Genomic DNA, 26,743 nt, shown 5'->3' on the forward strand with positions numbered 1-26,743 from the left:
TTTCCTGCCTTCGGATGGAATGCTCTATGGATATATCTATTAAGGCCATCGGATCTAATGTGTCATTTAAGTCCAGCAGTTCCTTACTGATTTTCTGTCTGGATGATCTCTCCATTTGTGTAAGTGGGGTGTTAAAGCCTCTGATTATTATTGTGTTACTATCAATTTCTCCCTTTATGTCTGTTAATATTTGCTTTATGTATTCAGGTGCTCCTATGTTGGGTGCATATATATTTATAATTGTTATATCTTCTTATTGGAGAGATCCCTTGATCATTATGTAATGTCCTACTTTGTATTTTGTAACAGTCTTTGTTTTAAAGTCTATTTTGTCTGATATAAGTATTGCTATCCTGGCTTTCTTTTGATTCCATGCAAACGAAAGACATTTTTCCATTTCCTCACTTTCAGTCTGTATCTGTCTTTAGATCTGAAGTTAGTCTTTTGTAGGCCGCATATACATGGGTCTAGTTTTTGTATCCATTTAGCCACTCTGTGTCTTTTGATTAAAGCATTTCATTCATTTTCATTTGAACTAATAACTGATATGTATGTTCTTGACATTTTGTTAATTGTTTTTTATTGTTTTTGTAGGTCTTTTTTGTTCCTTTCTCCTTTTCTTTTGTTCTCTTCTCCTGTGATTTGTTAACTGTCTTTAGTTTTGTATTTGGGTTATTTTTTCTTTTGTGTATGTGTGTCTATTAGAGATTTTTGGTTTGTGCTTACATAACATTTATATATAGCAATCTATATATACACATAATTGTTTTAAGTTGCTGATATCTTAATTTCAAGTACATTTTAACAACCCTGCATTTATACTCATCTCCCCTCACAACTACTATTTTTGATATTGTATTTTACACTTAAATTGTTTTGTGTATCCTTTCTGCTCATTGTGGATATAGATGATTTTATTACTTTTGTCTTTTAATCTTCCTACTAGTTTTGTGTGTGGATGATTTGCTAGCTTCACTGTATATTTGCTTTTTACCAATGAGCTTTTTCATTATGTAATTTTCATGTTTCTAGTTGTGGCCTTTTCTTTTTCACTTAGAAAATTTCCTTTAACATTTGCTGTAAAGCAGGTGGTACTGAACTCTTAGCTTTTGCTTGTCTGTACAATTTTTTATTTCTCCATCAAATCTGAATGACAGGCTTGCTGGGTAGAGTATTCTTGTTGTAGATTTTCCCCTCTCATCACTTTAAATATATCATGCCACTTCCTTCTGGTCTGCAGATTTTCTGATGAAAAGTCAGCTGCTAGCGTTATAAGAGTTTCCTTGTATGTGATGTGTTGCTTTTCCCTGGCTGCCTTTAATATTCTCTCTTTGTCTTTAATTTTTGCTGTTTTAATCATAATGTGTCTTAATCCTAACTGGGACTCTCTGTGCTTTCTGGAGTTGGATGTCTGTTTCCTTTCCAAGGTTAGGGAAGTTTTTAGCTATTATGTCTTCACTTCTCTCTCAGCTCCTTTCTTTCTTTCTTCTCCTTCTGGGACCTCTAAAATGCAAATACTAGTGTGCTTGCCGTTGTCCCCAAGTGCTCGCACACTGTCCTCATTTCTTTCATTTCTTTTCATTCTTTTTTCTTTTCAGCATCAATGATTTCCACTACTGTGTCTTCCAGCTTGCTGATCTGTTCCTCTGTTTCATTTAGACAACTGTTGATTCCTTCTAGTATATTTTTCATTTCAGTTATTGTATTCCTCATGTCTGTTTAGTTCTTTATATTTTTTAACTCTTTGTTGAAAACTTCTAACTTCTTACCTCTGTGCATCCATTTTCCTTCCAAGTTCTTTGATATGCTTGATGAGCACTACCCTGAACTCTTTCTCAGGTAGACTGCATCAGATTCTTCCAGGGTTTTATATTACTCCTTCATTTGGAACATGCTCCTCTTTAGCCTCATTTTGCCTAAGTTGCCATTTTTATTTTTATTTATTTATTTATTTGCGGTACATGGGCCTCTCACTGTTGTGGCCTCTCCTGTTGTGGAGCACAGGCTCCGGACACGCAGGTTCAGCAGCCATGGCTCACGGGCCCAGCCACTCTGTGGCATGTGGGATCTTCCCGGACCGGGGCATGAACCCGTGTCCCCTACATCTGCAGGCAGACTCTCAACCACTGTGCCACCAGGGAAGCCCGCCATTTTTATTTTTGTGTATCTGGTAGGTTGGTTACATTTTTCTGATTTTAGAGAAATAGCTTTTTATAAGAGATGTCCTATGTGTACCAGCAGCACACTCTGCACTCATCACCAGAACTATATGCTCTAGGGCTTCCCTGTGTAAGGTCTGTGTGTGTCTTTCTGTTGTGGCATACTGACAATCTGGGCAGTTTGGTAGGGTTAGTTTGCCCCGAGTCTGGTTGGTTGCCATGTCTTGCCTTGTGTGGAGGCTGCTGGCTACTGGTTGGTGGGATCAGGTTAGGAGGTGGCTGACTGCAGAACCCTCATGGGGGGGCTGGGCTAGTGCTTGGCTACTGGTTGCGAGAGTCAGGGTCCAGGAAAAAGAGGCTTTTGCCTGGTCCTGGGGCTAGTGCTGGCCTACTGGCAGGCAGAGCTGAGTCCTGGGGACCGGTTGCAGGAGTCCCAAAATTAGTGTTGAATTGCTGGTAGGTGGGGCTGCTTCCTGACACAGTTGCCTGTGGGGCCCAAGGTATCTTGAAGCTTGTGTTGGCCTGCTAGTGGGCAAGGCTAGGGCCCAGGTGGTTCCAGGGCAGGATCTGGCTTGCTGGTGGGTGGGCCAGATCTGCAGCCTCCAGTGCTGTGGTTTTCTTGCAGCTAGTGTCTGCTCCCTAGTGGGTGAGGCTGGTCCCTAGACTAGATCCTAGATCCCTAGGATCTCTGGTGGGATGGGCTGGGGCCCAGGGGATTCTGGGGCTAGTGCCTACCCACTGGTGGGTGGAGCTTGGTCCTGGAGTCTGTGGCTGGAGAGCACTGGGGGGTCTTGATTCTAGTGCCTGTACACTGGTGCCTGGGGTCAGGTCCTGGGCCCTCTGGTGGGCAGGGATGTGTCCTGAAGCAGCTGTATGCTCAGGAGGCCTTATGGCAGCCTGTCCCCTGGTGTATGGGGCTGAGTCCATGCCCAGTTAGTTGCTTTGCCTGAGGCATCCCAGCACTGGTCCCTACAGAGCACTGGGCCAGGACAGTGCTAATAAACTAGAGAGGGGATTCCCAAATGGTGCTTATCAACACCAGTGTCCACATGGTAAAAGGAACCCCCCAAAATGGCTTCTGCCAATGTCTCTGTCCCCAAGGTGAGCTTCAGTTGCCTCCTTCCTCTCCAGGAGATTACCTATCAGCAGGTAGGTCTGACCCAGAAGGTAGGTCTGACCCTATCAAATTACTGCTTTTGCCATGGTTCCTGAAACCTGTGAGATTTTGTGTGCACTCTTTAAGAGTAAAGTCTCTATTTTCCCCAGTCCTCTGGTACTCCTGAAAGTAAGCTCTGCTGGTCTTCAAAGCCAAGTGCTCTGGAAACTCAACTTCCCAATGCAGGACACCTGGGCTAGGGAGCCTGATGTGGGGCTTGGACCACTCATTCCTTTGGGAGAACCTCTACAATTGTAATTATTCCCCTGTTTGTGGATCACCTACACAGGGATATGGGACTTGACTATATCATGTCTCTGACTCTCCTACCTGTCTCTTTTTGATTCCTTTTTATCTTTAGTTGTAGAAGATCTTTTCTGATAGGTTCTGGTCTTTTTCATCGATGGTTGTTCTGTAAATAGTTGTGATTTTGGAGTGCTTGTGAGAGGAGGTAAACTTAGAGTCTTTCTATTCTGCCATCTTGGCCAGTTCCCCCAAGATAAAAATTTTTGACTCCAAACTCTTTAATAATTTACACACAATTATGGAGAAATCCATATATCTTACTCTAGAATATAAAGTTATTTATTCTTCTTTCAATATTTCTTTAAGACTAAAATTTAAAATTTTGGACCTACAGCCACTCCAAAGATATTCCAAAGTGATTTTTTTTCTTTATGTCTGTTTATAACTATGACAGCTCACTTTATTTTTTAATGTTTCATTCCCTTTTGGCTTTTGTCTATTTTGCCAACAATCCTTTGGTTGTAGAGTTACATATTTTCTCATGATGATGTCTTCATTAACCAGCTTACCAGCTTCTATATCCTAGTTTCTTTAGATTAAGGGTAGATCACATGGTTTCAATATGGAAGATGATATGTGTTCAGTCCTTAAACACTTCATTTGCTTCATTATTTTAGGTAACGGGATGACTAGGTTGTCTCAGTAGAGACCACTGGTCTCAAGAATGCCAAGCAATAGAATATGGATGGATGCACTGATGCAAATCCATCTACCTTCCTGCAAAACCAACTAAATCGAATGAAGATCTGATCACATCATATGTAAGTACTTTTCAATCATTAAAAATTAACCAATTAAACATTATGTAAATCATCATTTGATGTTACTTAAAACTTTAAGAAATCCTGGTCAATGTGTCTAGTGTAGTTTTCAGTAACAAGGGTTTGGAATTATTCACACTGGACTTTAGATTCTGTCTATGGCACCTTGGACAGGCATTTAATCTCTCTAAGCTTCATGATTCCCAGTTGTAGAATGGGAATAATAGCATCCACTAGATTAAAGGAAATGAACAGAGAGATGCAGAGTGAGAGACAGAGAGAGAGGGCTTCATATGTTTTCTACATCATGTATGATCCTGTTTTCTTTCTTGAATATCAGCTGTATACTTCCCCTTTGACTTTTAAAAATGCCTTAACAGCAAAAACAATAATAACTTATAAACAGTCATGTAGCACTAAATATGTAAATTCTAAATATTTTTAAAAACAAGACATTTAATAATAGCAATAGGTGATATAATTATTTACATCTACAGATGAAAAAATTGGAGCACAGAATAGTTAGGTAAATTTTCTAAAGTCACATGGAAAGTAAATGGCAGAATTGGGACTTAATTCAGCTCTTAACAACCATGTATACTCTGCTCAATACTGGTATTGTTTTAATATTCATCACTTGTGCTTAGTCTTCCTTGAATTTGGTTTGTGACACTTGCAAGCAAAATTCTCCTAACATGTACCTCATACACAGTATTTAAAAATGCCTTTAAAAAATGTCAGGACTTATTATAGTGGTAGCAATTCTACTGGCATTGGTTGTGGTGGTGGTGATGATGATGATGATGATGATGATTAAAACTGAATCATTTAGGGACTTCCTTGGCAGTCCAGTCGTTAAGACTTCATGCTTCCAATGCAGGGATGCGAGTTTGATCCCTGGTCGGGGAACTAAGATCACACATGTCATGCGGCTGGGCCAAAAACAAAACAAAACAAAATTGAATCATTTACTCTATAGCATGGTGATATGTGTCAACGTGTAAGATACTCTGAATTGTTTTTAAGCAAGTTTTTATTATGTAAGTTTAAAATGGAACTGAATGTTAAACCAACTACTGTATGACAACAAAAAGGCTAGAAAAAGACAGAGATGTAAAATAACTCAATAAAATGAATTCAGATATGAACATATGTGTAAAATAACATAGTACTAAATAATTTATAAACAACTGTGAACATGTGGTCATATATAAGATTCAATTCAACAAAAATTGAATCAACTATGTTTTAAATTTAAAATTGTTTTCAATGAGCATTTTTTGCTTAGTTTTCAGTTCTTTATGTTTTCCTTAAATAAATGCAGAAATTCTTATACTTAGGGAGAAATGTAGCATAAATTGTTGCCCTAAATGTGACAACACATTTGCAAGTTATTAATGTGTTTATTAGAGAAACATTCTGTATTTCCTTTGAAAATCTCACAGTGCTTTTTTCTTGTTAAGGAAATCTTCAGCCTTTTGCCTTAAGCATCACTTTTTCTGGGTGATATAATCCCAAAGAGCATTGGTGATGAACAATTTTAATAGAGAGTATAAAAATACCTTTTTAAAAGGGTACACTCCAATAGAAATAATTTCTTTTCTAACAGAAAATATTTTTTTCTCAGCCTCCTTGATTTTTCAAGATTAAATCTGTAAATCTTACTTTACCTTTGATCCTCTCCATTTATGGTTATGTAAAGTTTTCAGTCAATCCAGTCAGAGTTACAGATAGATTACCAGCTAAAAACTGCAAAAAGATTAACATACATACACTTAAACACTATAAAGTTTAAAATGTCTAGGATATGAGGATTTTGAATCACTTTTTTCTTTGTTTTATTCTCATTGCTCTTTCAAATGTTGGGTTATTACAATTTCTGGGTATTATTAAAATTTCTGGAAGATGGTTTATTTACAGGTATATCAAAATATAAAAACTAATTATTATATGATATACTTTCAAATATTATGTAATCAGGCCAAAGTAAATAGCCTTTGTGAAGCTGAGAAAGAATGAACAGTGTATAATATATTTGTAAATTGAAGTATATATCAAACATCAATGAGGATTTCCTCCCTCTACTTTCACTAGTCTATTTTTCCCTTGCCAGCTAGATACAATTTTTACTGTAATTCCTCTCTTTCTCTTCCTCTCTCTCTCTCTCTCTCTCTCTCTCTCTCTAAGATTTTTCCTCTAATAGTACTCTCTCTATCTGATAGAATACATAAGAAAACTTTAAATTCTTTAAAGGATTTTTATAAAATTAAAGTGGACTGTGCAGTTTAAAAAAAAAATTAGGCCATCTTGAACAAAGACCTAAATAGGCATTCAAATAACTTGATATTCTTTAGAGAGATATAATCTTCAACCACTACTTCAATATTTACAGCTTCATCCATATTTTGTAATTCTTCTTAGACATTTGTAAAAACCAGTCAAGACATTGGATAGCTATATAAATGAAACAAATGGATTAGCAGATATCCTCAAACCATCTCACTTCTTCCAGCATTATCAGTTCAAGTGGTTTATGATGGGCAGAAGATGTTAGCAGGATATATAATAGTTACATTAAAGAAGGTTTTCTGATAGAGTAGTGGTCTAGGTTTGGCGAGGGACACTTATCTGAAAGAGTGACAATAATGTCAAATTTTATAATAGTTGGGGAGGTGGGGAGGGTGAACCAGACTTTGTGGCTTATGTATTTTAATCACATGAATCTTATCCAAAATACATGCCACAGAGTATCCATGTAATTAAATTGTTCTCTGTGTCTCCTCCTTATTGTGAAACATAAAGACATTATGAATCTTCAGTATTTGCCAGTCTGGTCAAGTATGTAGTAACCAAATTTTAACTTGTTTTTACATATGCCACTTTTGACAAAGAGAAGACTATGGGTCAAATTATATAACTAACTCTGTCATGGCCCTTGAAAGGACATTAAAAATGGACCCTATGTTTAAGGAAGAAAAAATCCTAGGGTAGAAAAATTTTTTGAATGGACTCCAGCTATGTCACTATTTGAATAATCTCACAGAGAACAGTTTCAGCTCATGTGAAGACCTACAGATAAAATATATAGAATTCTCATTACTCGGAGCTATGAGAGGGAGCTTCATTAATCATGGAGTTTGAAGGAACGGTGATAAAGATACTCTAAACATGAGTGAAATGTATACATCCAAGAACCTAAACCCAGTGGCACTGAGTAATGAGGGCCAATTACTTGTATTTATAGTTTTGGATCACACTGCAGCAGAATTACTCTCTGTGTATATATTTGATAATGTTCTTGTACTAGGTGACTGATTCTGATATGCTGTAAAAGACACTATACGTAAGGTATATTTAAAGTAACATCAAGTGAAAGAAGAAATTCAGTTCCCTGAGTAATGATAATGGAAAATTATTCAAGTGACAGTTAAACATTCAGGGATCCTCCTGTTTGCAGAACTGCCTCAGGCCACATTTAGTTACAGAGGCTATGGTGGCAAATCAGTAGAGATCAATGCCCCATTTATTCTACATTGCTGGGTAATGAGGTGTTCCAGCAACGAGAATTTTCCCAGAGAAGTTTACCCTTTCAAAATGAAAATGTTTTTATGAAAGCCACTTTCTAGCCTGTGGTCTTCTACCAGCACTTAGGTCTCTAATGCTCAGATTCTCATTTGCAAGTTTGAAAAGTCCATTTCTAACTCCAAAATAAATGGTTCTTTGAAATCTGTCCTAATAGTTATATTTACTTTTTTTCTTAAACAGAGTACAAGGCCTCTAAAGAAAAGAGAATTCAAAATCATTACTGTCATATTTGTTCTCAATTCTCTATTTTTACTCTAGACAACACCCATAACACAAGGAAAGAAGTTCTTATATTTTCTCTTATTGAGATTTTTAAAAAGAGGTCACTGGAGAATCAGCTGCCTGACACTAGAGCTATGCTTAGAGTTATTTCTGGAGACCAATCCCTCTGTGTAAACCTAGAAATGCAAAGCTGGAGAGACCTTTTGACTTCCTTATTCTCACCTCCTCACTGTAGGATGAGGAAACTGAGCACCAGAGGGGTGAAAGTCTTGCCCATCCATCAGGTATCACTGCCATGACCACATCCTACACCAGAGGTTGGAAATCCATGACCTGCAGGATAAATTCAGTCTTTCTTCTGTTTTTGTAAATAAAGTTTTACTGGAACACAGCCATGTCTGTTAGTTTACATATTATCAATGGCTGTTTTCATGCTCTAACTGCAGAGTTGATTAGTTGTGACAAAGACCAGAGACAGAGACATCTGGTCAACAAAGCCAAAAATACCTACTATCTGTCCCATGACAGAAAACATTTGCTGACTTAAATCATCCCGTTCACTGTCGAATACTTTTCCCTCTCTTTCCTAGTATATATTTTTTGTTTGGTGGATTCACCTCATACATAGATACAAATAATACCCAAGGGCCTAAAGAATGTTGTGAGGAGATGTCTGTTAATGCTTTGTCTAAATAACGTCTGCTTCTATAGGGCAAAAATCTGAAGACCACATTACTTTAAACCCCAATACTTTTAAAATACAACAGCTCATATCACTTTACTCCAAATTCATGGGGTGGGAAGGATATAGAAGGAGTATATCTCCCTTGAATCTTCTTCCTACAGTGAATGTTTAGATCATTTAGTCTATTGGAGGAAGAAAATATGTGGGTTAGTTACTAATAAACCTTGCTACATTGTTATAACAAGAAGAAATTTGATAATAATTTTTGTTGTGTGGTATATGTTTATGAGTATAAATATTAATTGTACCTTTCTTAGAATTGAAAATTCACTTATGACCAGAAATTAAGGGATATCTTATTCACTAAGTATCTCCCCCTCCTCATGGCACAAACTATCTATATAGAAGCCTGGGTAATGAGGAAACTTGCTGAAATTCAAAACACTTCAGACAAGCTTTCTCATGCACAAAATACTGCTTTTAATTGGTTCTTAACTAAATTAATTAAGCTGGTATGACTCACTCTCCAGTCACAACTCAACTTGAAAAACACAAAGGAATATGGCTGGGATAACAAAAGCTAAGAGCTCCTGATTTTCATATTAACAAGGGAGTTCAGCCTAGAGAGAAAAGGTTGATTTGTTTTTTAATGGGCTTTTGAAAGACGTGTTCAGGTCTAGTGTGATAATTTATGGTTAATCATATGTTTAGAGGCAAAAGGCATTAATCTTGTAATATTAGGTCATTTTGTGTAACATAAAACAAAATTCTTGTCACAGTAACTTTAAAAGTCAGGTCAGACTTCCTTTTTGAGCAAAGGTGGCAAACTGACAACAAGGAAAAAGACATTCTATCAGAACAGCAGCGTGGTAAGCACAGAATGGCAGAACCACTCCTTGAGCAGACCTCAATCATAATCTGTCTCCCGCTTCGTTTTTCCATATCTCATGACATAAACATTAATTCCACTGACTTATGTGTTGGTGGTACTGAACACTGAACAACTTAGCAAGGGCTGTGTTCTGGACCCTCACAAGTCAAATTAAAGAGAAAATAATCTTTCTGTGTCCATATTTACCCCCCAAAATGTAATTCCTGGAGCAGAAATTTGCTAAACTCAACCACAATTACTTTACCACATTGGAATCTTGCAAAAAACATCCACAAAGATAGATACCAGCTTGGAAAAACAGTATACAACAGTATAAGTCTACAAACAATGTTGAAGACTTTTATGACCTAACTTCTGTCCCCCTAAAAGAGATGTACTGAAGTTCTAACCACCAGTACCTCAGAATGTGACTTCATTTGGGAGTAAGGTCTTTACAGAGGTAATCAAATTAAAATGAACCCAATAGGGTGAGTCCTAATCCAATATGGCTGATATCCTCATAAAAATGGGGAAACCTGGACAGAAAGACATTCACACAGGAGAGGCTATATGGAGACACGCAGGGAGGAGACAGCCATGTGATCGGAGTGATGCATTTAGAAGGCAAAAATTAATAAGGAATGACAGCAAGCATCAGAAGCTAGAAGAGGCAAGGAAGGATTCTCCCCTAAAACCATTAGATAGAGCATGGCCCTGCTGATACATTGATTTCAGACTTCTAGCTTCCAGAACTGTGAGGCAATAAGTTTCTGTTGTTTTAAGCCACTCAGTTTTTGCTGCTTTGTCACAGCAGCCCTAGGAAAGTAATACAGGACATTAGGCACAATTGTTTTCTTCCATGTCCCGGTGAAAGTATTTCAGGAAAGGAGTAAGAAAGATAGATAAAAATAAACATGTTATATTGGGTGAGATGCTCACATTTTATAATTTAAAAATCAACCTCATGTTGCTGGAGCAGCTGCACAATTTCAGAGATGCGAGACCATCCCATTTTGTGCATCCCCTTACACTGATCTGACATGATGAAACTTAGCGCCTTGGTGGTATTTCTGCTACAGAGACTTTCGTCTCTTATGAGTAGGTGGGATACATAAAAGCCCAGATATAATGCGGTGCTTTATCTGTTGTTAAATGATCATGTTTGACAGGGTTGGCACATGCCAGAGAATTTGTACAGGATATAGTACAGGAATCTGATCATAAAATCTCCAACTTAAACATCTTCCATGTATAAGTTGTGTCCCAGAGAACCAACATTAGAAGAAATTATTTTTTGATGATAGGGACTTTAATAGATGTGAAAGGATCTTTAAATTACCCTGTCCAAACCCTTGCTCAACCCTGCAGGGCTTTTTATGCAATGGAAATGTAACTTAATTTGACAACCACTGCTCTGACACTTTTCCTCTTAGAACTGCTAGGACCACTGGGCTACACCCATGGATACAACTCCATCCCAGGGTCTGAGGTTGGCTGATTTACTATGGCTCACCTTCGTACTCATCTGGGTCCAGCTTCAAGCCCTGACTTAGTTTAGATTGCACATCCTTAGCTCCATAAAATTTATTTTACTTTCTACTCATTTAATTGTGTCTGAGTCTTCAACCAAACCAAATGAGTTAATAAATAAATGGCAACCAAAGCCTTCTCCTTTCCCTGCTCTGTTGTCTTATCACATCCTGATCACCCCAATCACATTTCAGCTTCAAGTTACCTCCACTACTGTAAGATGAAAAACAAATAGTTTGTCCTCAGTGCCAAATCAATGCTTGATCTGCCTCAAACATTGACTTTCACTTCTTTCATCTCACTTCTTCTAAGAAAATTTACTAAAGATTCCAGTTTTCTTAGTTACAATCTCACTTTTGCACCCTTTCATTGTGTCCTTTTTCTGAAAACCTCCCACTTCCCCTCTTAGAGTTCATATACTTACTGATTAAATGACAATTTAGGCCATTATGATAATAAAAGGAAGAGCACAGATTTCATTCCACTGGGGCTAACTGTTAACTTTATCTTGTTCCAAGACCAGAGGCTTCAGACATATCAATGGTATTTGTACACAGTACCCAGCTAAATATCTGCTATGACTTAATGTAATTCAAGTACCTAATCTAGAAAAAAATATATGTATAGGGGATGTCTTTGAGAGAAAACTCACTGTACATTTCAAGCAAGAGAGACACTTTGGAGAGAAGTACACAAAGAGAGGAAGGAGACAGTAATTAAGGTATTTGAATCTTCCAAATCAATCATGGATGTCAATAGGATGACAAATAAAACTGTCAGAACTTCTTTTTATCTACTTTTTCAGAGTAGGTTGTTATATTTAAAGAGATTTTAAAATATATGCAAGTATTTGAAAGGTACCATTATAAAACATTCAGGTATATAGGTACATAAATAGTTGTCAAAGCACTTTAATATAGTAAATTTACTGTTCCTTCCATCTAGTCTGAAAACTGTCAGGTGGAAAAACTGTGGCTCCTAAAGAAATAACATTCCCAAAGTCACATAGAGGCAGAAACTTGTTGAATCAAGATTCAAATTCAGGACATCTGATGACTTAATAAACATTAATTTAGCACCTACTCTGTGCTAGACTTATGCTTGGGGTAGACCAATAATTTTCTTTTTATATCACTATGGCTTTGAAGCCCATGCTATAAATTGAATAAAAAGATAACCTTTTAAAAAGTCATTGTCTCTACTCAATACACTGTACTGACCTATATGGGAAAAGAATCTAAAAAAGAGTGGCTATATGTATATATATAACTGGTTCACTTTGCTGTGTACCTGCAACTAAAACAACAATGTAAATCAAGTATACTCCAATAAAAATTATTTTAATTAATTAATAAATAAATAAATAAAATAAAAAGTCATTGTTGAATTGTTATTTCTCTCAAAACAATCTCACAAAATTTTTGGTTTAGGCTTTAGAGTTGTATGAAGCTCAAAAATATAATCCAATAGCATTAAATGACCATTTCTGAACACCTCTGACTATTAATGCATTTATTTGAGGTGTGGAATTATAGCATCTGCTCTACGTCGAGGTATTAATAAACATAAACAACATTACTCTTAAAATGACTTCAACTTAGGAACATCTCTACCTTTCCTGTAGACTCCACCGTCAACCTCATAATTAGATTTTGTAACCCCAAATTTGAGGTGTAAATAAAGTATCCTGTTTTGTTTTGTGCAAACAGTGTCAATAACTGACAGGAGATATATGTCAGTAACTTTCACGTCTTCTAAAGTTAAAAAGAATCGCTTGTTTTCTATGATCCACGTATTCAATAAAATGTATGGGTACAGAATCTCTTAAAATGGAATAAAGCACTTTGCTTGTTAAAATCTAACTGAATATTGTAGGGCATTCAGTATAGCTTTGTAAGTTGCCCTCATCAGGGAACTGAGGAAAAAATGTCAACTCTAGGTAATTCCAAATTTTGTTATAACCAAGCCTGCTTTCCTTGCTGTTCAGTACTCAAGGCCCTGCTTTTCTATCTTTGTACAAATTATCTGTCCCAGAGACATCCAAAAGCTTTTAATAATCTGTCAGTTGAAACAGTCCATAGATGTTTATTTTTATTAATCCATCCTTTCACTCTAAGCTCCAGTTCACTCACTAAGCTGTTGGCTTTTTAATTCTGTAGTATTCTGGCTTCATAAACCCACTGAGCTTGTGATAACTTTCGGTACAATTCTGCAATCCAAGAGAGTGGATTTGAAATTTGAAAGCTCCCTGGAACTCCAGATAATAATGTAATGGGTAAAGCCAGCTGATTGATCAGGCCAGGCCTTAGTGGGAAGTTACACCTTCATGGACTCACCATGTCCCAGCTTAGCTGGTTCAGATGCTCACTTTTGTCAGTATAGCCTCGTGTGACCATCCTCTGATTCTCAGTGATCATGTTTAAAAGAGACTGATGTACAAGCCAGAATGCTAATAATTTACAACTAGCTAGGAGAACTTGGCATCTGCTCACCATAGTGCCTTCCAAATAAGTAGGTTTATTCAGATAAATAAATAAAGATCAGGAGGTTGCCTGGTGAATACTGTGTTATAGAAAAGGAGTAGACTACTTTGAAAGAATTTCTGTATCCTAACTGAAAACAACTTGCATCCACTTCAGAGAAAGTTTAGTTTAAAGGAAAGAGATCAATCATTAGAAGTACAGCTTTCTTGAGGATACCAAAGAAACTAACAAACTCTAACTCATTATCCTTCAATACCCCACCCTTATGTTGCATTTAACATTATATTCCTTCTTTTTCTTTCAAGATACATGTAACATTTATTTTTTGTCATCTGATTTTTTTAAATTTATAATAGGAAACCTCATAAATTTTATAAAGACTTTTTGTCCAAATTATAGCACAAATTACTTATAGGGTTTCTCAAACACCTGATTCCAAATCTTAATTCATTTGTCCATTCACTTTTATACATTCATTCATTCAAAAATAGCATAATGTGTCTTGTTAGCTTCAATCAAAGAGACTATATCTTCTCTCTGAACTTTCAATTACTTTATTCAATAACTTCCTTGAATAATTATTAGACCAACTCTTGTAACTCAAGTGTTCACTTTCATTCTTTACAGTGTATTCTGGCCTGGGTCAACTTCAATATTCTAAAAAATACCTAACTTGACTCCAGGTCCCTGTCTTAAAATTTTATATCATGGAGGATGTTTCTGAAAATCTGAGCTCCCAGTTGCCTGTCATTAACAGCAGGAAAATGAATGCTTCAGTAATCCCTCAGAGACAATTCTTATATGGAATATGGAATTCTCTCCTAGCTCTATTCCTAGAGTTAAGCCAAAGAAGTAAATAATATCATGGGGTTAATCAGCTTTGAAGCAGGAGCTATGAATTCCAAAACATGACAGCATACTTCACTATAAAAAATCACAGAGAATTTAAGTTTTCTCAAGGATGCAGGATCTGTTTATTCTCCTAATCTTCCTGTCTTTTCTGTTCTCATAATTGTGATTACTTTTAAGCATTATATTAATGTTCTATTTTAATTTATTTTTTAGGAACATGGAACATATCAAATGACTTTATCTCCTAAAATCATATTGATTCATCATAAATGTAGATAGATCCAAAAAAGTACATATTTGGCCAGTTTTGTACCATTGTTTCAAACAAGATTACCAAAAAGTCAAGTAGGAATGTTTTCTCTTGATCTTGATATGGTTGCAAGCAGATCATCTTCCCCCTTAGAGGTGTTAGAGTATGATTGCTTCCTCTCCTCAGTCTGAAAGTTGAGTCATTGTACTCTCCAAGCCAGGATAAAGAACCAGACATACTGCTGAAGAGAAAATCAAAATTGGCCTAAAAATCAGATGAGCACATTCAAGTATAGTTTGACTGTCACTCTGCACAATATGACATTTAGATTTATGACAGCCCATCAACTTTAGAGATCTGTCATGGTGGTCAGTTTCACACTATGCATTCCTAAGGAGGTTATTGTGATAATGACATCATGAGAGATATAACAACAAATAATTAGTCTGATTATATTGAGATTGTATTTTCTAAAAATAATATATATAAACCAATTATATTATATGGTGGGTAGGTATGTTTTGCCTCTTTTAATGAAACATAGTACAGTAATGCATTCATTTATTAATGAAAATAAATTAAGTAATAATCAGCACCACAAAACATTCCTTATTTAGCTCTAAAAATAAGAACCTTAAGCACATTAAAATATGATTCAATTTAGAACATTTTTTCATGTATTTAATTTTTAGAAATAATCTATCTTAAAAATGTAATTTACAAATGAATAGAAAACTACTTGTCTGATATGTTCCTGGTCTAGTTCTTCTTTGTAATCATATAAACCTCTGATTCTTACAGAACAATTAATAATTTTTGTTTATTTTATATCTTTTGGGGGAAAACATTAGTGTTTACAAATACAACTATCAAATTACAGGTGATAAATATAGCAAAAAGAGAGATTGTTTAGGTTTGCAAAATTCTTGTGAAATATTTTTGTCCCAATTTGTACTAGTCTGGAAGTTCACGTGTCTGACGGAGAAAATCTGCCTACTGAACCTGCTTCAAAAGCGATAACAGAATTATAATCGGATTTTACTAGTGCTCATCATTTATGCCCCAGAAAAATTAGCAGAAGATATGAGGGCATGCCCTCTTTTAAGCTATCTCTGCCTTGTGGTAGATGGGTGCCAGAACACCCCTCTGTGTGTGCCCACAGGAACAAATAATGACAGACTACTTGAATGTTTAAAGAAAGAAATTGATCTTGGCAGGAAGAGAAATTCAGCGAGTGTGTTTCATTTTTATTAGCATAGAGAAGATGGCAACTTCTGTCTCAATCTTTGAAAGTGTATTCTAACTGGTTTCAAAAACAAGCCTTCAGAAACCAAAATATTCATTTATTTACTTTCTAGTCAATATTCATTTAAGGCCTACTACGTGCCAAACACTGGCTTATGCAGAGAGGATAAAATGGTGAATAAAAACAGCCAGGCTAAAAGTACAGTAACCCGAGCATCTCAAAATCATTGCACCTATGGATCAATTTTAGTATTCTTTAGGAATTACTTAACAACTTTGCTTTCTAATTTCGTATTCTAAAAAAGGCCTTGGTTCAAGATTTGTAAGGCCTGAAATCTATGAATGAAAATAAACACTAAATGTTCTATATCCTTAGATAAAAGAATATTTTTTTAACAGTGCTGGCGGTGGGAAATAACAGCATTTAGTGGAACTTTAAAATGCATTTTTTGAGTGTTCACAAACTGTAAGAAAATTTGTGTCTAATTTTGAATTATAATAGTAGAGAATTCCAGGTTCAAATTTTGACCTTTTATTTACTACATCACAAATTTATTTTATTTAGTATAGAATCCAGGTAGAGGTTATGTGAAAGGGTTACAGAATTGTGTGAAAGTGAAGCTGACGTAATTTGTGAGCATGAACTCACTAAACATCCAAGGAGCCTGTGTAATGGGGCACACAGGAAGCATGAGTCCATGTTTGTACTCAGTGAAGGAAGATTTCACTCCAGACTCAGTCTGCAAAAAAGTACCCTTTGTATAAAAAGTTGGCAGGAGAGACTCCCTTCCTTTACAGTAGTAAACACAGATCATAGAGGCAATGAGTAAGAGAGACACAGAGAGCAGAGCAGTAGGAAGATGAAAGTAGAAAGACAAGCTTTTCTTCAGTGGAGGTAACTAGTGCTGTATGTTTTGTGAACATATTAAAGGGAGGCGAAACATTAGCATAGAGTTAATCATAGTCTGTCTTTATATGAATGTTGAACACTCGTATAAACACAGGCTGAGGATTTTCTGCAAATAATAAAAGAAAGCATCAGTGAAGATTATCCTGGGAGAAGAATGGCAAGAGGGTGTCACAAAAACGTAACAGCAGAACATAACAGCAGAACTCGTGTAATTTAGAGAAACTTTCCTAGACCCTCAAAGCAAATAAATGGTTTTCTCTAGTTCCTTAGTGGGGACAGTTGAAATTAACTTCAACATTGTAATTTATTTTCTGAATACAATTATGTTTATGTTACTCATGATCTTATTAAACTGCATAGTATTTTTACTCCATAAGACATTTCAATCATTTTCATAAATATTTTTATTATATTTAAAACATCTCTTTTAAGTAGCTCCAAATTAGTTTTCACTGTTATCTGGGATTCTATGTTATAGAAAAGAAAACAGCATCAGATAGGTAAAATTACATGCATATGTGCATATAGGTTGTGTCAAACAAACAAATAAACCTGCACAAACAGACTTAAGGACCATCTACAAGGAAACGTTAAATGAATTAGCTACAACTATTGCATGACTATTATGCATCCATAAAGTAGGACAAACTGAAGTAAGAGCGGTCTAGAAGAGTTACTTAGGAAGTACTCACAGGTGGAAAAACAAGGTGCAGAGAGTGAAATTTTTCACATCTTCGCATTATTTACATTTTTGTAAAATGCCCAATGCACCTAAAACCCTTTTTAAGTATATGTGCATGTATGCACACGTTTGTAAAATATCTGTATAAAATTATATAAGAATGAAGAAAATAGAGAAGTATCCATACTAGGTGGTTAACAGGTTCCTAAGAAAAGGTAGGGACATCCTGATGGTGCTTATTATTATTCCTTTATTTTTAATTTTTTAATTTGAGGTATGATTGACATATAACATTGTATTAGTTACAGGTGTATGACATAATGATTTGATATTTGCATACATTGTGAAATGGTCACCACAGTAAGTCTAGTTAATATCCCTCAGCTTTCATAGTTAAAGAATTTTTTTTTCTTGTCATGAGTACTTTTAGGATCTACTTTCTTAGCAACTTTCAAATAGGCAATACTGTATTATTAACTATAGTCACCATGCTGTACATTATATCCCCATGACGTTTATATTGTAACTGGAAGTTTTTACCTTTTGACTATCTTCACCTATTTCTCCCCTCCCTGCCCACCCCTCCACCCCCCTACCCCCCCTAATCTCTGATAACAATCAATCTGTTCTCTGTATCTATGAGCTTAGGTTTTAGTTTTGGTTTCATTTTTGGTTTAGATTTCACTTATAAGTGAGATAATACAGTACCTGTCTTTCTCTGTCTGGGGTGTTTCCCTAAGTAAAATACCCTCAAGGTCCATCTGATGGTGCTATTTTTTTTGAAGATAAAAGAGAAAGAAAAAGCAAAGTCAAACAAACAAACAAAAAGGGCAAAAGAATAGAAAAATGGTTCTTTAAAAAAAGCAGTTATATATTACAACATTGTTTAGAGATTGATGCATCACTATTGATGTGTCTACGTTCATGAAGAGCTTTAACTAAAATTAAAAAAAGAAGATTGTGATTCATGAGTGATAGAAATATTAAGTGGTACTTCATACAGATCCTTTTTTGGTTCTTGAAATTTGGAGCCACATTACAAAAATATATCCATTCATTTGCATTCATCTACCCTATAGTGTTGACACTTAAATTGGAAATTTAAATGTAATTTGAGATTATTTCCAAAAATAAATTTTCTGGACAATATTATAATACTCCACAGAAAACAATACTATATTTAGATAAATATTTATACATCAACTCAACATTTTCTAAGTCTAATTGCGATAGTTTCTAAAGCATAATTTAAAATTAAAATATACTACTTTCAATGTTTAAATATTAAATACCTACAAGTATATCATCAGTATTACTATTTAGTATCTGTCTGCATTTGGTAACTTTTAAAATAATTTTGTTTTGCAATGTAGTAATAAAGAACTAATATCTATCTATCTATCTATCTATCTATCTATATATATATATATTTTTTTCCTGGATAAAGTTTTATTTAAGTGAAGCACAGATTCACTATTTCACATAAAATACAGGATAATACCTTTTTAATATGATGAATTATTGAAGAATGGGAAAGCAGTTTTATTTTTTCTGGAAGTCCTTTGATATTTTACTTTAAAAAAGTAAAGTAGGGCTTCCCTGGTGGCGCAGTGGTTGAGAGTCCGCCTGCCGATGCAGGGGACACGGGTTCGTGCCCCGGTCCTGGAAGATCCCACATGCTGCGGAGCGGCTGGGCCCGTGAGCCATGGCCGCTGAGCCTGCGCATCCGGAGCCTGTGCTCCGCAAAGGGAGAGGCCACAAAAGTGAGAGGTCCGCGTACCGGAAAAAATAAAAAAATAAAAATAAAATATATAGCATTTGTAATTGGCATATTATTTTATATAAAGAATTTTTTAAGAGGTTGAACAATTCTCAACGCCTAAATAATATAATTATTCTTGTGTGGTATCTTGAATGATTAGCAAACTTTTTTTTTTTTCCAGTCTATGAAACATGCATTTTGGCCAAGCCCCAGTGATTCAAACTTTTCAATGTCCAAATTAATTATAGGTTCAAGTATGTTTGCAAACTTAAGCTACTATAAGAGTGAAAATTATAGCTTCCTCGAAATCCAATACATTATTGGGAAAAAAATAAGTACTTGGAATAACAACAAAATGTAAACTTCAAATATAAGCATGTATATTGACCAGACCCCTAAAAAAAGTAAATGAGAAAGCTGAATTATGTCAATGCTTACATATATTTTTAATCAACTTTCAAGTGTTTGATTTTTTTTTGACAGTCTTATCCCCTGATGTTTGAAAAACTTAATAATAGACGACATTTAATGAGTGCTTTGTATGCCAGTCACTACTGTTGGTGATTTATATGTCGGAACATATTTAACCCATAGAACAATTCTGTGAAATGCAAACTATTAATCATTTTACAAATGAGGAACTAAGACACTAAATTGTTAAGAAATGTAATGGGTATAAAATTCCAGTTATGCTAGATAGGTAAGTTCTACAGATCTGCTATAAAACATTGTGCCTGTATTTAACAATGCAGTATCATGCATTTCAAACTTTGCTCAAAGGGTACAGTTTATGTTAAGTGCCCTTACCACAAAAGCAGAAAACAAAACAAAAAGAAAACAGAGGGACGTCAGGAAACTCGGGGAGGTGTTGGATGTGACTATAATGTTGATTGGGGTGATGGTATCACAGATGCTTGCCAATGTTCAAATTGTACAAATTAAATATGTGTATGACGTACCTTCTTTAAGCTGTTTAAAAAAAGAAAAGAAATTTGTCTAGGTCACTCAGCCAGGATCTGTAGAGCTGTGTTCCAGACCAGACAGATCACACTCTGCCATTACACTAGGGTTTCTCAACCTCACCTCTACTGATATTTTGGGTCAAATAACTTTTTGTTGTAGGGAAATTTCCTGTGCCTTGTAGGGTGTTTAGCAACATCCTTGTCCTATACTCACGAGATGCCACCCATGAATCATGGCAATCAACAATGTCTCCAGATATTATCAAACGTTTCCTGGGGACAAGTCTCTCCTAGTTGAGAAACACTGGGTTACACTAATCAGAATATTAAGAGCCCTGATTTATGGGACTTCCCTGGTGGTGCGGTGGTTAAGAATGTGCCTGCTAATGCAGGGGACACGGGTTCGAGCCCTGGTCCAGGAAGATCCCACATGCCGCGGAGCAACTAAATCCATGCGTCACAACTACTGAGCCTGCGCTCTAGAGCCCTCGAGCCACAACTACTGAAGCCCACGTGCCTAGAGCCCGTGCTCCAAACAAGAGGAGCCACCGCAATGAGAAGCCCGCACACCGCAGTAAAGAGTAGCCCTCGCTCGCCACAACTAGAGAAAGCCCACACGCAGCAATGAAGACCCGATGCAGTAAAAAATTAAAAATAATTAATTAATTAATTAAAAAAAAAGAGCCCTGACTTAATGGAGGAGAAGACGAAAATAAAGGTTCTGTTTAGAAGGGAGCAGGAGAAATGGGTGTTAGGTAATAGATCTATAGTACCCACTACCTATTTGTTATTATTTATTGCCCTTTGTCCTCTACTACAATGAATATTTCTTGAGGCTTTGTTTTACTACTTGCTTCTCTTATTCCTAGGGGGCTATGGATAACAAGTGAGGGCAGGTCATTGCTATTTAAGAACATTTAAAGATATCGAATAGTACCAATGCAGACATGTTCTGATTCTGCACAATTAAGGGTGGGGACGGCAATCACAACTCAGGAAATCTGTGCACGTGGGTACTGACAATCAGAGCTTCCACATAATGGCCTGACCAAGGGTGAAAAGATAGGGTACTCCTCCCTCCCGCCCTCCCTAAAACGTGTTAGGCAAGGTTTAAGTGGAGTTTTTCTGAATATAGACATTTTCTTCTAAGAAGATAAACTGAAGAAGGAAGAAAGTTGAGTAAAAAAGAAAAAACTATATACAAATTGAAAATATTTCATCCGTTCAAAGCTAATTACTTGGCAAACAATTTAATTTTTATGCAAAATGACCCCTGCTAATATTTCAGTTTCAGTGTGTGCCTCTACTAACTTGGCCACACGATACAGACCCCACCTCTTCCTTTAAGTAACCATGTCTCAGATCTCTCTTATTTACCACAAGTGAAACAGGTAAAGAGTGATTGTAAAAAAAAAAAAAAAATCACATTTAACTTTTCATATCTTAATTAAAATGAACATTCACGCTATTAATGTAATAGGAGATAGGTCAAAGTTGACATATAATTCTAAAATTTAGTATAATTCTAACTTCAGAGACCTTTTCTCTTATGAAGGAAAAATTTAGTTTCTACATATAATATGAGTAAAGATTTTAAGAGTTAGTAAATAGATACCATGTTGTTAACATCACCTGTGACATAATAGTAATAAGTGAAGGATGGCATTATATGGATAGCAATAAAAATAATGTAATCACTTAGGGAAAATATCACATCAGTGATCAAATGAACAAAGGCAAATATAATTTATTATTTGCATTTTTACTAAAAGCTATTAAGGTTTCATTGTTTTCCTGTCACTTAAAAGTAGCAAATTTAATTCATATTCCCATTGTATATTGAGGAAAACAAAACCGAATGGTTCATAGAATAAAAACTCCTTTGCTAGCAAAAATATTTTTGGTAATTTTCCTTTTGGCTGACATATGGATTAATTAACTCTGTTTTATTGTATAATAAATTGTTCCTTCAACAAGATACAACTTATAAAAACACATTATTTTTAGTACTATTAATTTTCAGCCAGGAATCTCATCAGTTATTCTGCAGTCTTGATATATAATAAAATTCCCAATTCCTTGTATCTACATGTTCCATGACAATATCATGTACACTGCAGTCCTTTTGGATAACAGTATATCTGAAGGCCAAAAAAAAAAAAAAAATCACCATTTTAGATATTGTGGTATTTAGATATTTGGTAGCAATCTGTGTTTTATAAAGCTTAAAACATAGTAACAGATTCTGGAGAATTAAAGCATTACTAGTGTTTCGGCAGAAAGTCTCCAATAGTTGACATAGACTTAACACCAACACCAATGTATATAATATAGGTACTATTGTTATTATCCCTATTTATCAGTGAGAAAACTGAGGTCCAGATAGTTAAAATGACTGTCCAAGTTCATAGAGCTAAGAAGTGACTGAGATTAGAATCAAGGCAGGTCAAAGTTGACATATAACTCTAAAATATATTATAATTCTGACTCTCATTTCAGAGTCTGTTTCTTAACCATACTGCTATTTTGAGTATACCTGGAGTACCCTATAAGTATTTGTACTCTCCTTCCAAGTCAGTACCACGTTTTTGGTATCATTTTCTGTTCCAATGGAAACTATTGATAAGAGAACTTTTTTCTACCATGCTTGTATAGACAGAGATACGTAAAGCTCTGTTTGGGTAACTATCCCTAAAACTGACATCCTTGAAAATTATGGGATTTTTATCATTTCTCCCTAAGGAAGTATAATCTATGATTCGTGTGCAAGAGTCTCTGAAGCAAATAACATTGCTGACAACTGTGTGGTTTGTCGGTAATACAAATTAAGTAATATTCTCTCACGCCATTTTGAAAGAAATGTGCTGTAAAGCTGAACTGCTCAAATTTTTTTAAACATAGTTTTATATTTACATTTAATTTAGTTAAGTTTATGTTTACATTTAAATATTTATTTAAAAATAATTTTTGAAAAAGGTAGATGAAGAAAGGGAGTCAACTAGCCTAATTGTTCTATGTGCCTTTCTTGATAAACAATTGAAATACATTAAAATAAGTTAGCATAAAACAAGTATCATCTCATTTAAGAGATTGTAATCACACTTAGTTAAAACCATTTTGAAGTGAACTGATAATATTTGCATAAGGAAAAATTCTGGCAAATACATATTTTTTGGAAAAACCTGATTGATTACCGTAATCTAAACACATAACAGATAAAAGATTGTCTTGATGTATGTGTGGGCTTTACTGAAGAAAATCAATACCTCAGCTCCTGCAAAAAAGAGATAGAGAGAGGAGGAGGGAATAGAAAGAGACAGAGAGAGAAAGAGACAGACAGAGAGAGAGAGAGAGAGAGAGAGAGAGAAAGGAATTTGTGCCATTCTGTGGGGTAAAGATTTATCATAACAGGATTTGATGGAGAATCTTTCCTGTGTTTCAGTTTCAGTTTTACATATCAGTATAGTAGGTATAATTCCTTGTGTCATAAGCTTGGTTAGAGCAAAGACTCAAAAATGTGCTTTAAATGTTGGAAAATAGGGTTTTTTTTGTACAAATAAAAATATCTTTACAGTGTTCTGTAATCAGCTCAGCTCTGTATAAATTGAAATACTCTGACTTGTCTCACACCATCAGTCTTTACATATTGCTAAAATTAACCAAAAGAATTTCAATCTATTAAATTGCTTTAAAAATTCTTAGTGGATGCTTCCATATAAACAAGTACTTAATATCTTAACATCCTATTGAACATCTAAATTATATGTGAAAGAATAAATGTAAAAACACTTGCCTTTTCTGAAAAACATTTTTGAAATATTTTAAGCCTATGAATTAGTTAACTTCAATTTTATTTCAAAGACTTTTAAAGTCTCAGATAGAGCCAAAATAAGTATTTTGTCTGTGCTGCACTGTTATTCAGCCAGTCCTAAATCAGTCTCTATCTTGACATGATATTCAAAGTTTATTTTTGCAATATAATTAATGTTTCCTAAAATATGGCTTATTCCTTTATATAATCATATATCATGAAAAGCAAATCATGTATTCCAGAATACAATAGATTAATAAAAAAAAATTGTCATGGCACAGTTAGCTAAAACACCATCTTAAGGAAAATATTAGTGTTGTTCATCATTATCAAAGAAGGATCATCTGCATAAATTATTTCTCATAAATGCCTGATGCTTTCTCATTTTAAAGGAAAGTCTGAGGTAGAGATGTTTCCTTCCTATTTTGCAAGCAAAATTAATTTGTATACTATCACTCTAAATTTAGCATTGCTGTGTTGTGGTCTTTTGAAAATTTCCTTCTCAATTTTGCAGAATTCATGCAGAATTCAAGCATCTTCATTTGTTTTTTTCTATGCTTGTAAATGATATAGATCATAATATGCCCCTTTATCTTCAAATATTTAAGAAACTTCTAAACTTAAGCCAATATATTCTATATTATGTAAAGTTATTAAAAATCACACACTAATCCTTTTCTAAAATCATGTTTGTAATGTTTCCAAAAGGAATGATTTAAAAACAAAACAAAAGCAAAGCAGACACTTAAACACATTTTTTGAAATCAAGGACTTGTGATCCATGGTAAATATGATATCATATAAGATCAGTTATTCCTGTGAAAAAATATCTAATTCAGCCATCACCTTATACACATCGCTAGAGGTATGAGGATCTTTTCTTCAGTTTATAATATTCTGGGTTCCCTATATACCTATAATGCCCTATAGAAGAGAATTCTGCTAAGTCAGTATTCACTTCACCAATGGAGAGGGCTAGTTATTTAACAAGTAATACGTATTTCCATAATTAAAATTCTCAGGCATGCCCCAGCTAATGCAAATTGCTGATGAGTTTCCAATCATGTGGAATTAATTTCTGGAGAGGCTGTGGAGTAACATTAGGTTTCATGAGGAAATCAGATAAAAAATGAAAGACCGGTACATGAAAACTTTTCCTCAATTTAGCACTGCAATAGCCTTTGATGCTCCTTAGAACTCTGCTCATGCAAGGAAAGTAATATCCAGAAACCAAGTTATTAGTACTGTGAGTGAGATAAATCATTCAAAGGTAAGCAATGTATAAGGCTACTGCACCTTCCTGTTCTAAGCTTGGGTCTCTCACCATGGATAATAACAACGATCATTTTATTAATAATTCATTGATAATTATCAGATACTGAAAAATCACATTTTTAAAAATTTCCTATTAAGTGGATATTCGTTATCTTCCTTAAAATTACCATTAGTTTTAGGAAAGGGATAATGATGTTCATACATATCCCCAGAGCAACATAGAAGCAGATGCTGCAGGAATTAGAATTATAATGTTTCATCATTTTAGAAATTTAATATAATATAGTTTCTGAATTTTATAAGTAACAATTTGTTAGTTGTTAGGAGACACTATTGAAAAGAAAATTTTTGAGTCTTGGGGAAATTTTTTAAACTGGAAAAAATTTAATTTAAAAAATAATAAGATACAGCTCCTTCTCATATAATTTTCTTGTTTTGAAGTTTAAATGTGCTAAAGCTTTGTAACTAAATAACAATAGGACCTTATAAATCCTTAATAGAAAGTCTATCCTTTTAAAAGTATTAATCTAAGCAACTGACTCCATAGTCTGGGTTAGCGAACTAAATGATATAATACATGTAAAACTTCTTTGTTTATGTGAGTTCCCCAGGGATGAATAAGTTCTACACACTGAAAAATGCTCAGTGCAGTTATCTAGCACTCACTGACTTAACTGTTAAGATCTTGGTTATTGGAGTTTGCATGCAATGCCTACTTAGGGATGATTGGTTCCTGGATTAATGAAAAGATAACCATAAAAAATTTTCCTTGGAGCTCTTCATTAGTCAATCTTTTAAAATCTGTGACTTTCTGTTTCTTGTTCAGTGCTATCTCATTTCTGGACCAGAGTTTATACATCGGGTACCTGTGTAGCTAACCTCAGACTGCTCCTCTGGCTCTCCTGTGCCCCTTACCTGGGCAACTCTCCAATTCTGGCCCATGTTAAGCCTTCTGTGGTTCTGTTCTTCCAATCTCCACTTAGCTTTGTGGGTTCTAGCCATCACCCTACATGGAAAAACCAACGATTTCCCAGAGTTAAAGCAGGAGTGACATGATCCTGGGTCATATTGAGCCCATAGTTAATTTCACCCTATGACACTGCAAAACTTATACATATTTGCTCTATAGGAATTATATATATTTTCTTTTTTAGTTTAATTATTCAAGTAACCTAACATCATCAATGATATATTTTATTTTACCCTTGAAGTGAATGTTCCTTTTCAGAGTACAAT

The 26,743-nt window shown here is 35.0% G+C and overlaps 1 long non-coding RNA gene across 1 annotated transcript in view; it reads left to right on the forward strand.

The window, feature by feature from the left end:
• The first annotated feature begins 4,239 nt into the window (after positions 1–4,239).
• The window catches only part of LOC141278493 (uncharacterized), a 341,470-nt gene continuing 318,966 nt past the window's right edge, over positions 4,240–26,743 (forward strand). Inside the window, exon 1 of the long non-coding RNA XR_012331252.1 lies at positions 4,240–4,382. This is a non-coding gene — a long non-coding RNA (uncharacterized lncRNA). The remainder of the gene's footprint in view (positions 4,383–26,743) is intronic.

The sequence above is a fragment of the Tursiops truncatus genome, chromosome 4 (genome assembly GCF_011762595.2).
Source record: "Tursiops truncatus isolate mTurTru1 chromosome 4, mTurTru1.mat.Y, whole genome shotgun sequence".
NCBI lineage: Eukaryota > Metazoa > Chordata > Mammalia > Artiodactyla > Delphinidae > Tursiops > Tursiops truncatus.